Below are 17,131 nucleotides of genomic sequence, written 5' to 3' on the forward strand. Positions count from 1 at the left end.
ACGAAGTACACGCGGCAATACACTGGTAAGAGCAAATTGTATCCAGCTGCATAGAGCACGATACTGTATTGTGTAAACAGTTAACATCTAACACTTATGTAGCGTTTTCTTTTGCAGGGTGCAAATGTTCCACCAAAACAGCTTCTATTCCGAGACTATTTTGCAGAGCCGGCGTTGCTTTGTCCGTAAGTCAACATGATTGGTTTAAAGAAATGCAAACAACCCAGAGCGTTTTTTTCTTCTCTCGGGATTGCTGTGGCAATTCTAGACTAAGAGGCACTTTGTTTAGTTGCATGCTGCTGGAAGATGCTCATAGAACCCAGTTAACCAATTCCCATCAGCCTTAACCACGCAAAATAGATGGTGAGCATGATAGACATTATACCTGCTAGACATTAACATGTTATGTTATATATATATATATATATATATATATATATATATATATATATATATATATATATATATATATATATATGACTAAATTGACTAAAGGAAGCTTAAAAGCTTCCCTTAGGTTCTGTAATGCACCCACAACTTGCCTCTTAGACAAAACCTCAAAACCTCCCCCGTCCTTTGCCCTTCTATGTGGGTCTGACTCCTTTGTTTTGAAGTCCATTATGAATATGTATGGTTGCTGTAAGTTATAATATGCTATGCTTAAGCATGGCTGCTGTATATCACCACCCACCAGTGGTCTGGCCAGACATTCTACGAAATATTCCATCACTCCAAACTCATTTTCTTTTTCCACTCCTCCCTGGCTTCCCAGGCCTGTGACACTGTAAATAGTAATCCGTGAGGCTTCCCTCAGCCTGAAGATTGTGATTCCTGGAGCTTTCGTCTCTGTTTCCGAGCATTCCTCCTTTTGATGGTCGCATCGACGTTTATGAGAAGGGAAAGTTCCTACTTAATTAGGGGTGCGATGGGGAAAAGTCTTTGGGAAAGTGCAGGCTCGTCCACATCTCAAGAGTGGCCGGTGCAAGAGGAGAGAACAAATCTTTGCAAAGCATTGATCCGTATCGTGGCTGTGTGAACTTGACTGAGTGCCTGGTGGATGGCTCTGTCTTGTTTTCTCAAGGAGCCTGGACACTGTGCCAGTTCAATATGAGGGGGATTCAGAGGATGACCTCAGATGGTAGTCAGTGCCAGCCAGACATCACTGCTACTTTGGATTGCTTTGTCCCCTGCAGAAAGCCGAAGGCGTTTAATAATGTGTGAGTTGTACCAACAAACACTCCCTCTTAGTTGAGACTGGCTCCAAAAGTCATTGATCAAGTGAAAATGCCTTCCACGGACAGTTTATTAGCCATCGCCTGTGTACAAAGACCCGGTTGCCCTGAATGGAAATTATTAACTTTGCTGGCCCCAGGTGATGCTCGCCCATGCATCTAGTCTCATTAGTCGGCATCGCCTTCCTGTCAGACCCGCTGCCGGCTCACAGCCGCCACTCGGAAGAAGAACGAGCTGTTACTAGGAAACAGTAACTCTGTTAAAGACCTACAGTAGGAATTAGGAATCAGCAGAGAGCAGAAGAACAAACAGCTCTGTGGTGGTGGTGATGAAGTGTCCAGTGATTCATGCAGGAGACTGTGTCCTGCTGATGAACAGTATAAGCCATAGCTTCTTTAATTTTATTGAAAATAATAATGTTTCAGGGATGGAATATATAAAACCACCTTTCAATCACAGAAAAAGTGATTTTTTTTTAGACATGGTTGCCCATAAACATCAATTTCTAAATGATCTGAAGTTGTATTTAGACATGCAAGTATAGTTTTATTTTATTTTTTCTGTTTTTTACTTTTTAGTTTAAAAGTCCCTATGAAGACATTAAAGGAACATCAAGTCCACTAGCTGCAAGATAAGGCCTCAACATTAGGTCAACAATGTAAAAGCCACCTTAAAGCCCTTATTATTTCAGTTTATATTCTGCTTTAGTGCTGTATAATTTCAAACAGATTAATAGTGAATAAAAAACATTCAATTCCACAAAGTGAACTTGGGGCCATTAGGGCCTCCTTTACCCAGTTTACAATACAGCCTTGGAGACACTGACTCTGAAAAAGAGATGCTGCTGAATTGATAAACTTCTGCGCCGGCAGGATTCTATTTCTATAATAATTTGCCTTACGATGATCAACAACAGCCGCTCATAACTAATCTTCTTATTTTTCATAGTAAACATAGTTAAGCAGTTATTCTGACTCCTGTATAAGAAATGTGTTCATACCAAAACTGCATTATGCCAAAAACTGTTTCTATAATCTAGTCCTTCAATTTATATTTTCCAAAAACATCCAAGATTTCTAGAAAATTAATTTTAAAAAATCTAAGAGTAATGACTAACACTATTACAGAAATATTTTTTACAGTAATGCTGTCTCTGCATAGAACTACTAATATTTGCTCTTTAGTGAGCAAGACCATTGTATATTGACGCCATTTGGTAATTCGGAATTATTAACATCAAATCATACAGTAAAATTTCTTCAATTTTGAACAGGGACATTTTGTTTACATTAAGGTTACATTAATACAGATTTTTAGTTGTTTAGCGCTTTCAACATGGAAACCAGATACCCACACTACACACTACTCTACCACTGGCCAATCTACTCCAGAAAATGTGTGCATGCTGAGCGTTGTGTTAAAACTGCTGCAGCCGCTGTGTGATCTGATGACCGGTACTGAACAGGAGGGATGTTGTTCTCCCTGAGGTTCACTACTGCTACTGAAGGAATGTAACACTTTGCTGATGTTCCTTCATCTAGTTTTTTTCCACTTTCCCCACTTTTCTGTCTGAGATCAAATTGCCATGGTGAATCTAAAGTCTTGATTCTCTTCCACTCTACATGACAGAAGCGTGTTGTTGCTGCAAGGGTCAGGGCGGAGGTGTTAAGAAGTGGTTGACGGTGCAAAGGCCACCCACATGTGCTCTGCTGTCGGAGGGCAAAGCATCAATCAATAGCATCAATAAAGAAGAAGCGAAAAACACCTGGCTGCGAAGACACAAACAGTAATCCATGCTAAAATACTTTGCCATGATGTCCTGCTGCCAGTGTGTGTAATTAATGGGGTTGTATTCACCTGCTAAATGTTACCGGTCACTTGTAGACATGCCCTCGTCTATGTTCATTCTTCTGAAGATTATTCCACGTTAGAGCTCAACCGATAAAGGATTTTTAAGGCCGATACCCATACAAATATTTGGTTATTTAAAAATCCGATATTCAGATATATCGGCCGATATACAGTATATTTAAAAAATAATAATCCAGAAACGCATCACAAAACATAAACAGATTTCCCTAGCATTAGTTATTTGTAGTTATTTATGAGTTCTCACTAAAATAATATTAACAGAACAGAGGAACATCAAAATATATTAAAGTTCTGATAAATAAAATGTACAAAAATACTAATTTAAGATATTCAATTCAATTTTATTTATAGTATCAATTCATAACAAGAGTTATCTCAAGACACTTTACAGATAGAGGAGGTCTAGACCACACTCCAGAATTTACAAGGATCCAACAGTTCTAGTAGTCTCCTCCAGAGCAAGCAACAGTGCAACAGTGGTGAGGAAAAACTTCCTTTTAAGCAGAAACCTAGGACAGACCCAGGCTCTTGGTAGGCGTTGTCTGACGGGCCGGTTGGGGTCAGAATGAAGAGTGGAAATAACAAAAATTGAAAAATAGTAGTTTGTAGCAGTTCTTTGTAGTAGTTCATGGCATAGCAGTGCACTGTGGGCATTACAAGGCGCAGCAGGACGCAGCTGGGCACCGCAGAGCGTAGCAAGATGAACATGGCATCGCAGAACGTTTAGCAGGACCATGCTGCTACCTTGATTTTGGAGCCTCTCTGATCCGAGGGAACATGCTGGGGAAAAAGGGAACATAAGGACTCCGGGGAGTGACTCCCCAGAGCTTGGTTAGTAACAAGCACTTCTGGGACATGGATGCACATGAATGGAAAGATAGAAAGATAGAGGAGAGAGGTGCTTAGTGTGCCAAAGGAAGTCCCCAGCTGTCTAAAACTATTACAGCATAACTAAGTGAGACAGGATAAAGAGAGGGGCTTGGTCAGGCAGATATGAAACATAAATTCCTCTGTAAAAAAACGCATTAACAAAAACATTCAGCGGTGCCAACAGGGACGTTGTAGAGCGCCCTCTGGTGGACAAACTATAAAACGCCAACACTCATAACATGATTGACCATCTGTTTTTTAATTTTTTTTTAATCAGCCTGTATTAATGCCAATACTGATAGATCAGGAAATGCCCAATATTGACAGAAGATATCGGCCCACCGATATATCGGTCAGGCTCTATTCCACTTCATAAAATGTGTAATATAATAATCATATACCATGGCGCCGGCAGGATTCTATTTCATAGCACACACAAGAATCTCTAATACTCATCCTGAAGAGTCACACAGAAAGGCAAAAACACCACACACACACCTAGCCACACATAGAAACACACGCACACATTCTGAGACAATATTCATACTTTCACTAGTCTTACATTGCCAAACCTACACAGTGCTGTGGAGTAAGTTCTGTATGCGCACAAAAGTTTCCATTTTAATTGTGAGACGAGTAAAATTCTCACTTTACTATCTTATTGAACTACTCAAAACAGTGCAGAGATAACCCATTTGTCTCACAGAAAACAGCGCTCTGACTCCCCGGTAAAATCTAACACCCTGTCATCAACAAAAACAACAGAGATATTAAAATATTTAAATGTAAGCACATTACATACAGGATTACAGCTGTCAGCACCACTGGCTAGGACATCTAAATCCTCTGCACAATAAGTATCTGAAAATGTGGCAGCAAATGTGATGACATCTTTGGCATTCGTCTCTTAAAGTTTTTGTAATATGGGTTGATTTCATCCTCAGTGACTTTCTGTGAGCCTAGGCTCTCCAGAGGTTTCCTGATGGTGCGGATTAGGTTCGACAAATCTTCACTGGCAGACTCATAGAACATCGTTCTGCTTCTCATCGCCCAAGGTTGTGGAGTTGTCGACTGACTGGAGGTGCTTGATCGTCGTGGCCTCAAAGAAGGGGGGCTTCTTTAGAAGGGTGCTGGTCCCAGTCTTGCTGCTTGTGCCATCAGAGAGAGAGGGATTGTTATTGTTGGATTAAGCAATAGCCTGAAATTTAAGACGGTGTGTGTGGTCAGGTGTAAATGTATTTTTCTCTTTTTTACCTGTAGCACTTTGAGATGTATTAATGAAAAGTGCATAAAATGTATTATTATCATTATTATTATTATTATGGACTGTATTTACATAGCACTTTTCTAGTAACGACTATTCAAAGAAGTAGTAAGTAAGCTATCTAAGTAGTAAGTGTGAACTTTATTGCCTGTAAGTTAAATGTTTCATTTGAAATAGTAAGATCATGTTACTTCTTTCAAAAAGTGCATAGTCCCTATTCAACCCATACATTTTAAACTTAAGCTGTTAGATTTATAGACAGCTTCCCACTAGTATTATTTAGTCTCAGCCATAATGATTGCCAAATGCCAAACACTGCGAAGCAAAGTTCTGGTCAAACCAGATACTTTTCATGTGACTTATGCTTTAGAGTATCGTATCTGGTGACATACCTATGGTCTTGGAGATAGGAAAACAATAAGGCAGCAAAGGGATGAAAATAGGGAGGCAGAGACACAAAGAGACAGAAAAGATCATCAGGTCTCATCACTCTCCACTGTAATCACTAACATGTGTAGGCTATTATACTCTGGTGTCCTTGACAGGGAAAGTGTTCCGCCAACACCATACCAACTGGAGCAGAGTGTGCCGCACACAGACAGGAGGAGGAGGCGGATTCTCCATCAAGGCCATTATTTATGATTCAGCCCCTTAGATTCTGGAAACTCAATCAAAGCATTGTTTCCCAATTGAAAGTCTTTTAGACTTAGACTTAGACTAGAATAAGACTTCTCTTTATTTATGCTTTTGGGATGACTCCCGCAAGGAAGTTGAATTCCAGAAGCAGATTTCAGCAGTTTACAAGACATTTGAATAGAGAATGAGGAGGTATAAAAAACACAGTATAGAAAAAATAACGATAAACTTTTATCTATACGAAGACCTTTACCATACATAAAACAGTCAAGAGCAGTCAAACAGTCAAGAGTCTCCAGGTATATATGTAAGTAGATTATTAATTAAGTAATTACATATTGAAAGAATGGCTACCACTCCTTCCCTTCCTTCCTGTTCTGTCCTTGTTACCCTATTTCCTCCTCCCCCCAAGTGAGGAGTTGTACAGTCTGAATGCATAAGGGACAAAAGAGTTCTTGAGTCTGCTGGTCCTACACTTGGGAAGAAGCTGCCTATCACTGAACAGGCTCCTCTCCACTCCGATACTCCTCCTCCCTGTCACTCCTGATACACCCAACGACGGCTGTGTCATTGGCGTATTTCTGTATGTGACACAGCTCCGAGGTGTAACAGAAATCCAAGGTGTACAATGTGAAGAGAAGAGCTGCCAGCACTGTGCCCTGGGGGGCTCCTGTGCTGCTGACAGTGTCAGACATGATGTCCTTCAGCCTGGCGGACTGTGTCCTGTCAGTGAGCTAATCCTTGATCCAGTCTACCACATAGATCTCCTGAAGTATAGGGGGGCTGATGGTATTAAAGGCACTGGTCCAAGTCCAAGAAGAAGATCCAGACGGGAGTGGACTTGGTGTAGCACTTAAAAGATGGGATCCTCCACACCAATATCTGGCTGGTACGCAAACTACAGGCGGTCCGATTCCAGATCGACCCATCTGAGCTTTCATTTTCTCAAAGGCAGAGCAGTATACTCAGGGCTCGGTTTATACCGATCACCATTTCTAGCCGCTGGGGGACCACAGGCAGGCTGGGGGAACGCATATTAATGTTAATGTTAATTTTTTTGGTGTTGCTTTTCCACTGCATGAGGAAAGGATTATGAGATAAAATGCAAATTAATTTTTCTGCTGTCATTGAGTAATTAATCGACACTTGGGGTTTAGAATATTAGGATCTGAAAAATCATGGTGTCTGTAGGTTGGAAGGCTACAAGGCTATACTTGTTTCTTTTGTTTGTAAAGCCAGGGAATTTATTTTAAGACAGTTTCTTGGTGTGTAAACCAAGGTGAAGATTAACTTGACGCGCCAGATAGTTTTTTACACAATACCATCTGAGAAACCATCATTGGAAAAAAAAAATAGCATTTGCAAAAGGGCAGGCACGTTCAAGAATCACCTGCCAGGTGATTGAATTAACCATCTGTCTACTCTTGCAGAAGCAAGTGGGGAGAAGGTTTTCCTTTGAGAAAAATCCTTCACTGCAATTCTTTGCTTTTTTTCAATGAATAATTACTTTTCGGATACAACTGATGGTTTTCCAGCATCTACGCTAACCTCAAGCTTAGATGCACGTCATTGTTGTTTTCAACAAACAGTCGGGATCCTCACAAACACCTAAACCACGCCAATAGGATAACGATACTGTAGGTCTATACTGCTGGTTGTTTTGACATAAGTGCATTACTTTAATCCTAACAACATGGATTTCCATGTGATATGCAATTCTTGTGTGATATTGCAAGAAACCAGCTGGCGTGCAGGGTAAGTTGAAAACACCCTGCCAGAGAAAAAACACATTTTCAAAGTAGCACAATTCTGAAAATATGAGACAACTCAAAAAGTCCAAAACATTTTATGTCAATTTCAATCAGGAGAGACTTATTTTAGAAAGACGAATGCATTTATGAAATGGTGCACAATAAACTGGAGATTAGAGGCAATTCGACCCTGTTTAGACATACATAGTATATTTTAGCGGATAGAGATGCCATGTTTAGAACAGCAGGAATACCCCCCCCCATTGACACTGGTGCTGGTGAAGAGAGTTTGCTAAAGAGCTGGATGATAAGATATAGAGCTTCCTCTGCATGGCAGCTGGATTATCGCAAGATCACACAAGAGTCATGAACACTTATCACAAGAACGTCCATGTGTCTGAACAGCAGCACCAATCAGAGACAGAGAGGTTTATGAATGAATGAGTGTGTCGACTTCCTGACCAAACTTCTGTTAAGCTTCATTAGGAAGGAACAGATAAGTGGATTTTGTTATGTTTCCAATCTTTATGCTAGGCTTAGCTAAGCGGCTGCATATTGATAATACAGAATTAAGTGTGGTGTCTTTCTGCCCAGAAAGAAAGGCCCTGTAGATATCTTGAAATGTATACTTTGTTTAAATCTCAAGTTATTAAATCCAGTTTTTGACAGCACAAGCCATCCCCCCCCCCCCCCCCCCCCCCCCCCCCCCCCCCCCCCCCCCCCCCCCCCACACACACACACACACACACACACTTACTTATGTCAGATTACCTTTAACTGTGAAGTGTGTGTCAGCACTAACACTGATGACAAGCACACACATTTAGCTTGATATGAACATAAGCAGCTGTTTTGTATCGCAGCCCTTTACCCCGTCCAGTGCCCTGTATTTTTTTATGACTTGACAACAGCCAGTTTAAACCCTCTTGTTAGGCTAAGTGTTAAAGTAGAAACTTTTTTCCAGTGTAAACACTACTGTACCACCCAAAGGCCTGGCTGCAAGGCAAGAAGATAAGCAGCAGTAATCAAAAAATGTCCTAAAGCTCTTTGTTGTTTCTGTAAATGCAAGCACACAGGTCACAGCATGGTGTTTACAGAAGGCTTTTCTTAATGAGAAAAAAGACTGCTGTAAATCCTTTGGTAAACGTAGTCATGAAACAAAGATGAGGATGTTAATCGGCCATTATCACTCTAAGACTTAGAAGAATTATTAAGCTCCAATCAAAATTTCACCACAGGCTCTTTTGGTGTTAATGAAAGTTTAAACAAACTGGTTATTGTTTAATATTTGGCAAGTTGCAGCTTTTAACTGCAAAATTAAGGGAAATATTTCCTATGCATACTTCAAAAGCATGTCCCAGCATGCAGGACATGCTCACTCAACACTGTTTAAAGGAAACGTAAGATAAAGTGACTATTAAGCACTATTACCTAAAGGTACTAGGTAATTACCACTTTTACTTGCCCCCTCAGGCCTCCTACAACTTGTCCTACTTGTGGCCCTTTGAAGGGAAAAAAAGAGATGGTATACAGCTGTATGTGCCCTTCCCTTCTCCAGCAGTCCATGGTTTCCCCCTGGGCCTTCCGACCCTCAGTCAGTGACCCCAGTAGGGAGCTCAGAGCACTGCTGCTGGGATTGGGCATGAAGGGGGATTTAACAGCCACAGACCTGGAGGGCAAAGAGGTGGTTCATATAAATTGTCCCACATGGCTATTATAACATCCCCCTCCCCTCCCCCGTTGAGTGCTAGGTACTCAGGGGAGCTGTCAGCCTGGCAGGGAGGCCCAAAAAGTGCATGTTGACAAAATTCTCTCCTCCACAATAGCTCCCACAATGTTTGCTCAGAGTGGAAGCTATATCACAGGGCTTGTGCAAACAGGGGAGGGGGGGGAGGGTGATTGAAGTAACAAAGAGGACTACTGTACTGTATTAAGTTGACCCAATGCCACCCAGCTCCTACACGTGCTGTATATAACCCTCCATGCGGAGGCTTCAAGGACAAACCATCCAGCTAAATGAGAGCGTGATACAGCCCCTAAGTGTCTGTAATGTAATCACATTACTGCCTGCAGTGGCCGACAGGGGCAAACGCCCTGCAGCTTCACAAAACACATGCAAGTAGACAAAACACAAAAAGCAAATTAAGCATGTTAACAAACGTGCAGCATTCAAAAAACGCGCTGCATGTCCACACAACCAAATACATAAACGCGATGCAAAAAGAAAAGCACACAAACCACAAAAACAAATGCAACAAAAAAACGCTGCATCCAGAATACACAACGGAGGTTCTCCAGGCCTCCAGATGGAGCAGCTACTGTAAAACACTGTAAAAGAGGAGGGCCAAATGTTAAAATTAATGTTAACCTAGTTATGTTGCTGCTATCTTCATTTTTGGTCCCTTTTCCAAACAAACTTCTCATCTGCTCGCTCTCTTTGTCTCTCGTTCCGTTGGGTCAAAAATTCAGCTGTTCTACTTAGCTGCTCCCTCTAGAGGCCTGGAGAACTTCCGTTGTGTAATCTGAAGTTGCAGGGCGTTTTCCCCTGCCGGCCACCGTATCTGCCTGAGGTCTCGACTTGATTGCACTGAACATTTTTCCAAACATACTAATGTCAGCTGGCTATTTTCCCCCTATTAGGTTCTCAGAATCTCGTCTGCTTTACACAAAAAACATTGGCCCACCAAGTGTCGGACCTTTAAAAGTAGTTCCTCCTCTGGTATTTCTACGGATCAAATTACCTCTTTTCTCAAAAGGTAAAGGGAAAATAAGGTAATGGAGATATATAGTTGTTATTTTTTTTATCAGTCAATTTGCTTAAGGTTGCAAAAAGTCTTGTGAAGCCAAAGAAGCGATCTCCACTCACACCGGCCAAAATAGGGTTTTAACTTTATTCAGTCATTGTAATGAATTCCTGATATTTCTTCCAATGCTTTAAAACGCGTCATCCTAGGCCATCTGTCAGCCCTTGTCCGTTTTATTGGATTTCTTCATCACATCCAGAATGGCGTGATGCCACATGGAAACACCTTCTTCTCTCTGACGTCTACTGTTATTTTAACATGGAGATGAAATGTGTTCGGAAAAAGAGCTAGGAGGAAATGGAGGCAGCGTTACAAAGGCCTCATTGTTTGACCAGTCTAATTTGTCTTTTTAAGTATTGCCACGGGTAATCTCAGAGATGGATAGCTCACCTGTTCTTTCCATTCGGGCTCCCTTTCTTCGCTCTTACCCTGAAGCCGGCATCCTTCAGCTGCTCTGTTGGGTGGGATAACCACATAGAAACAGAAAATCCAGAAGGCTCAATTAGTTTTTAAAACATGCTGGTTTATTTAAACACCAAACCATAAATTTAAAATGCATATGGAATGTAGTGTATTGCACCTATTGACATAAACACATTGAGGCCTCTGTAATTTGAGTTGTACATTTTTCTTATCAAACATTTTGACCTGTTAAAACCTTACACAACTCCCTTTAGATATGTGATCTTAATTTTCCCTCAGAAAAGCATCAGATGCAGAGCCTGAAATGAAAAGGGGAGAAATTGATAAAAGTGTGTGAGAATTGATCTTAGTATTGCACGGCCCTCCAACTAAAATCCTTAAAACAGCAACAATAATCACAGCAGAGATGGGAGCGCCTTGACGCTTTTGACGAATTTGTGATGCTGCTTGAATGTTTGGCACGTTCTTTTTTAAAAGTAGCCAAGTTCAACAGCCTTTGGTACTGAAAAATCGACCAAAAGGAATGGCTAAACAGGCATAGTAATCACTGCAGCGTAAAGAACATGGAGTACAAGTCTGGACAGAAGGCTAGATGGCCCTTAATGACAGTAGAAAGTGTATATTGACAGGAAACATGGAGGCATGAGGCACCTGCAGTATCACAGGTCTTAACCCTATCTGGGGTCTTTCCTGATTTTTTTTTCCCATTGAAAGCTGTCAATTAAACAAAAGCAAAAAAAACAACTTGTTAAAGGCCCTGGATGTTGATGTAGGTATAGTTTTATGCTTCATTTAGATTGTATCTTCATATGAAACGCTTCCTTTTGCACGCAGGCACTTAGATTTAAATTGTGGAACACTAAGACCACTCAAACTGCTGTCCATCTTTATAACCTGTATTCTACAGACTGCCCAGGAATGTGCCAGTATCAACATGTTTGTGGAGGCGCAATGCTGAGTTACCATTACTCTGCACTTTGGCTCAGGTGGGCTTACCTTGTTTTGTAACTGTATCTACTTGGCGGCTGGTATTGCATTCTGTGGTGTCCTGGAAGCCACTGTGCCATGAAAGAGCTTCTTTTCCTGGTAGCACTCTAACTGAGCGGGACAATGGAGAAGCCTGGGAACTGAAACCCAGTAGGCAGCCACTAACGGAAGCCCTAGAGCTGTGATCTGCTCCCAAGTAACTGCCTTGTTTTTGTCATCATAGTAGCCTATAATGTAGATGAGCCTTCCCACTAAGAGTATGGTTTGCTCTAGCTTTGCCTGTGGAGGGTAAAATCAGGACACATCTTTTTCTCTGTGGTGTGCCTGGACACGACTGACTGACTGACAATATGCAGCTTCGTGGAGGAGCTAGCCAGAGTTTTTGATATGTGAAAGTGTTTATTCTTTTGCCAAAAAGAAAATAAAGCATGATTTATGTTTACAGACATTATTTTTTTCAGTTGTCAGTTCAAAGGCGCTTGAACTCGAGCGTGTCTTAACCATGTGTGTTCACTTGCACAGGTCTCTCTTCATCAAAAACCACTTGAGGGAATCAACCCTAAACTGCTGATAGTCTGATCTCATCATGTTGTTCCAGAACATGAAAGCTTTGTTGTTTGAACGGATAATTCTGCTTTATTAGGTCAATGACTTTGGTCAAAGTTATAGTTCTAATCATTTTTTTATTATTATGTTAACTGGCCTGCAAACTTGGGACAGATGGGATAGACAAGGTGACAGTCACCAATTACATCATTATTTAGTGCTGACACTATTACGCAATTATTCAATTTGTCATTTGACAAAAAAAGAAATCAAATGTAATAACCAATTTAGCTTTTCAGCTATTAAGTAAAAATTATCTCAGCTTCTGCCGTGTGAAGATTTTGCTTCTTTGTTTCATAGACTGAATCTCCATGACGTTTCACTAACAAAAAAAATTCCGGGTAGACAGAGGGCCGTTGATGTGAATGGCAGAGATTTGTGAAATTGACAATCTCGCTTCTTTCTATTTTCATTAACTTTAACCATACCATTTAAAGATAGGGGTTGGGGAATAAATTGATACAGCATAGTATCGCAATATTTTCAGTGGCAATATACACAGACACAGGCGCCAAGTATAAATCTTTTATTATATATGTGTTGGTCAGTTTGTCTGCTTGACAATTCCATTTTGCAGCAATACAATTAAACTGATGTGAACACAGAAATGTATCTTTTTAAATAAAACAGATGTTGACAAAGTTTCCTTTTGGGGACATCAACGGGACGCAAGAGTTTTCTAGAAGTTTTCTATTTTGTATTTTTTATTTTTTTGGGGGGGTTTATATCATTTTAGATTAAATATCATCATTTTAAGTTGTCATCTTGTTTTTAAATTGAAGAGCATTTTTCACTAGTATCTGTCATTTCAAAGACCTAAACAATTTGGAAGGAAGACATATTACTTGTACCCCAGTACAGTTTTCTTTGTTCTGGGCTGTAGTAAGACTTTGCTGTTAGCCTGTTAGCTTGTTTACAACCTGTCCGATCATCAGACTGTGTTGCTTGCCACTTCAAAACTTTGTTATGGGACTATCAGTGTGCTCCTAGATCTGAGCAGTTATTTTGTGTCATCCTAACCGATTGAAGTGATGGCCAAACATAATAATAAGTTGTATTAAAGTAGAATTATCCTTTTGTTGCTCTAATCAGTAGAAACATACCACGTCTTAATTGATGATATACTCTATCAACGTTTGCAACCACCTATGAGCTAAAACAATTTGACCCAGTGTTTTTAAATATTTGTCTGGATGACAGGGCCCACCCGGTGCTCTGGTCCTCATCATCCAGCTGCTGAGCAGATAAGAATCATGATGCAGTGACACACTTTGGCAATACAGCTGTCTGTGATATAGTTGATATTGCAATGAGAAAAAACAGTTGCATGCTGCGAGCCAGATTTTTTTCTTGCGTAAATCTCTGTTTGACTTGCCTGAAGATAACAAACATGCACATACAGTACACAGACAAGACAGGTGATTGAGGACCTAAGCCAGATACTGGGGTATTTCCTGAGGTTGTGGAGGGGAGTGGAGGAGGGGCCTGGCGTGTCACTGCTTGGCAGCTATCTTTTTAGAATGGAACATGCAAATAAAGATCGGGAGGTACTCGCAGGTGGAACTCATGGTACAACATGACATCATGATTTTGCTTAACCATACATCCCGACTTTATTAAGCCAAGTGGCGTATTATCTGAACACATTTGGAACTATCCGTGTGCATGTCTACGCTGTATACAGTGGGTGTAAGCATACATGCCAAATGGCGTGTTATCGCGCAAAGAAAGTGACGGTTGAGTTTAGGAAATGTTACACAGGGTTGGCTTTAGTAAAAAAGAGTGTGATAAAAAAACACGCGCGACACGCTCCCCTCTCTCCTGGGTGAATGTCCTGTGTTTTACCCCTCCACCACCCCGACCAACCTCTCTACACAGATGTTTGCAATGTAAGTCAATGGAGGCCCAACGGCATTGATAAACACGCTACAAAGCGAGTATGCATCTTTATAACACGCCAATAATGGCATACGAATTGGCGTGTCATACATACGCCATCTGATGAGATCAGTCTGCATGGTAGAAGTGTAACTTTGTCCGGTATATTTTTCCAATGCAAATAGAACAGGCAGCTACGTGCACGGTCTGACCATCATGATGCATTTGTTGCTATCACCTTGGAGAGTTACGTGAATCGACCCAGCCATATTTTCTTAGTACATAATACAGTGAGTGATACAGTTGGAAGTTACTTCAGTTTAGTCTTGTGAAGGTTTTATTGTTTTCTTAAGGCAGAGTTCTTAGTTTACATGATATCACTAGCTTGTTACGCCTGCTTGAAGACTTAAGTTTCATACTGTGTTGAATGTGTTATGTAGGTATGGACCCACCTGCTCACGTCTTAAGTATCAGTTGTGCATATTCACATGTATGCTTGAACAGCTGTCAACAATAGAAAACTTAGTGTAAAAGTATAAAAGCCTTAAGGAATGTTCCTTCGGGGCTTTTCTTTTCTATGGGTCATGACACCTCTCCAAAGTAATTTTTGGCGAGAAGAGATCTCTGTCAAGATTACACAAAAAATGCCTCAAGCATTAGCATTTCTCTTCTTTGTTGATTCTCAATCTCAGTGTTGGCTGTCTCTTTCCTTCCCATCACCACCACCAGCAGCAGCTCTCTGTCCCTTTCACTCTCTGTCACTGTCTCTCTTTCAGCTGCATCTGAACGAGTGCTACACTCCCACACAGTGAATGCTGTGAGCCACACATACCCTGTGACCCCGCCCGGCCACTGTGCTATAAAAAGCCAGTCAGTTTTTATCCAAAACCATGGAAATCAGTAGCAGCGCCAGCCGCCACCCTTACTTAACCCTCCAGTCTACTTCCTGCCAAGAACCTGCCATTTGTGCCACTGTGCGAGTTCTACACAGCACAGCTTGTTGTGAAACTTTGTATCTATTATGATTGCATGCAGTGTTGTTTTAAGCTGAGGATGTACTCTAGATAGCTGCGCAAACAGTCTATAAAGCTTCTTTTTTATCTTGCAAAATAAACATGCAGCTGTCTTCATTGAGAAATGGTAATCCTTTCTTGTTTAAAGGAATCTGTTTTGTACAAAGATTTGAGTCTTGTACTTTTCATTTCTCTAGATGTCAACTTGATGTCAGGTTGAGTATTTCCAGAAAGTTCTCTTTCCCTTAGACACAAAGGAAAATGTTTTTTCCATGGGTGGAAGAGGTGCTTGTATTTATTTTGTAGGTAAAAGTAGGTACTTATTGGGCAGAAAGGCCAACCAGCAGAGAGCCCCTTTTCCACACACGTGCTGGCTTAGTTTGACTCGGTAGGACTCGGCTCGTCGGCCCAGCACGGCAGGGATTTGCGACAACCTGCTTTAAGGTGTGTCTTTAACTGTAACGCATTAGCAGTGGGCTAGTCTCACATTGCCTTCCTCCACAGCGCTGCGGGGGAGGGTCTAGCTAGTCCACACAACATTCCTGGATAGGGGAAAAACATGCTCTGGTTTATTGGCATTTCTTTAAACCAATCACAATCAACTTGGGTGGTGCTAAGCACCGGACGGAGCCACGGTGCCGCTGCAAAGTAGTCTCAGGAAGGAACTTGTTTTGGTGGAACATGTACATTCAAAGGTTCTAATCAATGGCTGTGACTAGTGGTCAAAAGAGTGGCTGTATAAGGTGAATTACAATAAAAGTCCCCAATCATTTCCCCAGTTATTTAAAAGCGTTGTGCCAGTGGAAAAACACCACAGGAAGTTACTGGTTCCGGTCAAGAAATAGGCCAGCGCATAATATGGCGTATTGATGTTTTTTACGCTGTTGTGAACATTGGAGAGACCTCTCAGATACCTGTCTCAATCATCTCATCTATATTGCGACAAAAAATTTAATAAAATGTCACACTATTTCTTTAACACGTAATTAGCATTTCAGTGTGAAAGCTGGTTGAGGTGAAGCAGATTTTTATCCTGCAATAATAGTAATTTTTTAGTCATTAGGGAGAAATGGAAACCAGTTGATAGAGCATAGATCCTAATGAGGTCTGGCAAGGAGCCGCACCGCCGTTTGCGGGCCACAGCGCACCGCAAGCCAGGTAGACATCTTTAAAAGGCCGTTTCAGGTTGTTTCGTAGGTACAACGCCTAACAGCACAGGCCGCTTTTGCCTCAGCACTTACACTGCACCGAGCTGCACTGTGAGTGATAGGACTTTTTGGGAACACAAGAAATGTTGAGGATTAATTCTTTAGTCCAGCACCTAAAAAGGGGAAAAACTGATGTTACAATTTTTATCTTACGTGACATAAGTAGGTTATTGATTTTGTGGGAACAGGAATGATGCTATTTCCCCAGTAATGGAACTATTTCTCTATTGATTTGCTGGTCCAGTCGGAGTGACTGACATGAAATAACACAAAGTTGGAAGTGTTTTAAAACCCTAAAAGATTCTGGGCTTTAGGGAACCCTTATTATTCATTAATATGAATGATCTGTATTGACTTAAAGGGGATCTTTATTCCGCTGATGAGACAATCTGTTCTTTCTTGAAGCCAAACACTTGGAGGAATGTTCTCCTCTTCCCCTGTGCTGGCATGTGAGCATCTCATCCAACTTTGCTAAGTATCAGTTTTGAGTGTAATGACAACGTTTCTTAGCAAACAGTGTATTTTATATGGCAGTGGGAAGACTCCATGCTGTGAAATTTAGCGTTTAGAGCTAGAACACAAGATC

The sequence above is a fragment of the Etheostoma cragini genome, chromosome 14 (assembly GCF_013103735.1).
Source record: "Etheostoma cragini isolate CJK2018 chromosome 14, CSU_Ecrag_1.0, whole genome shotgun sequence".
In the NCBI taxonomy this organism is placed as follows: Eukaryota; Metazoa; Chordata; class Actinopteri; order Perciformes; family Percidae; genus Etheostoma; species Etheostoma cragini.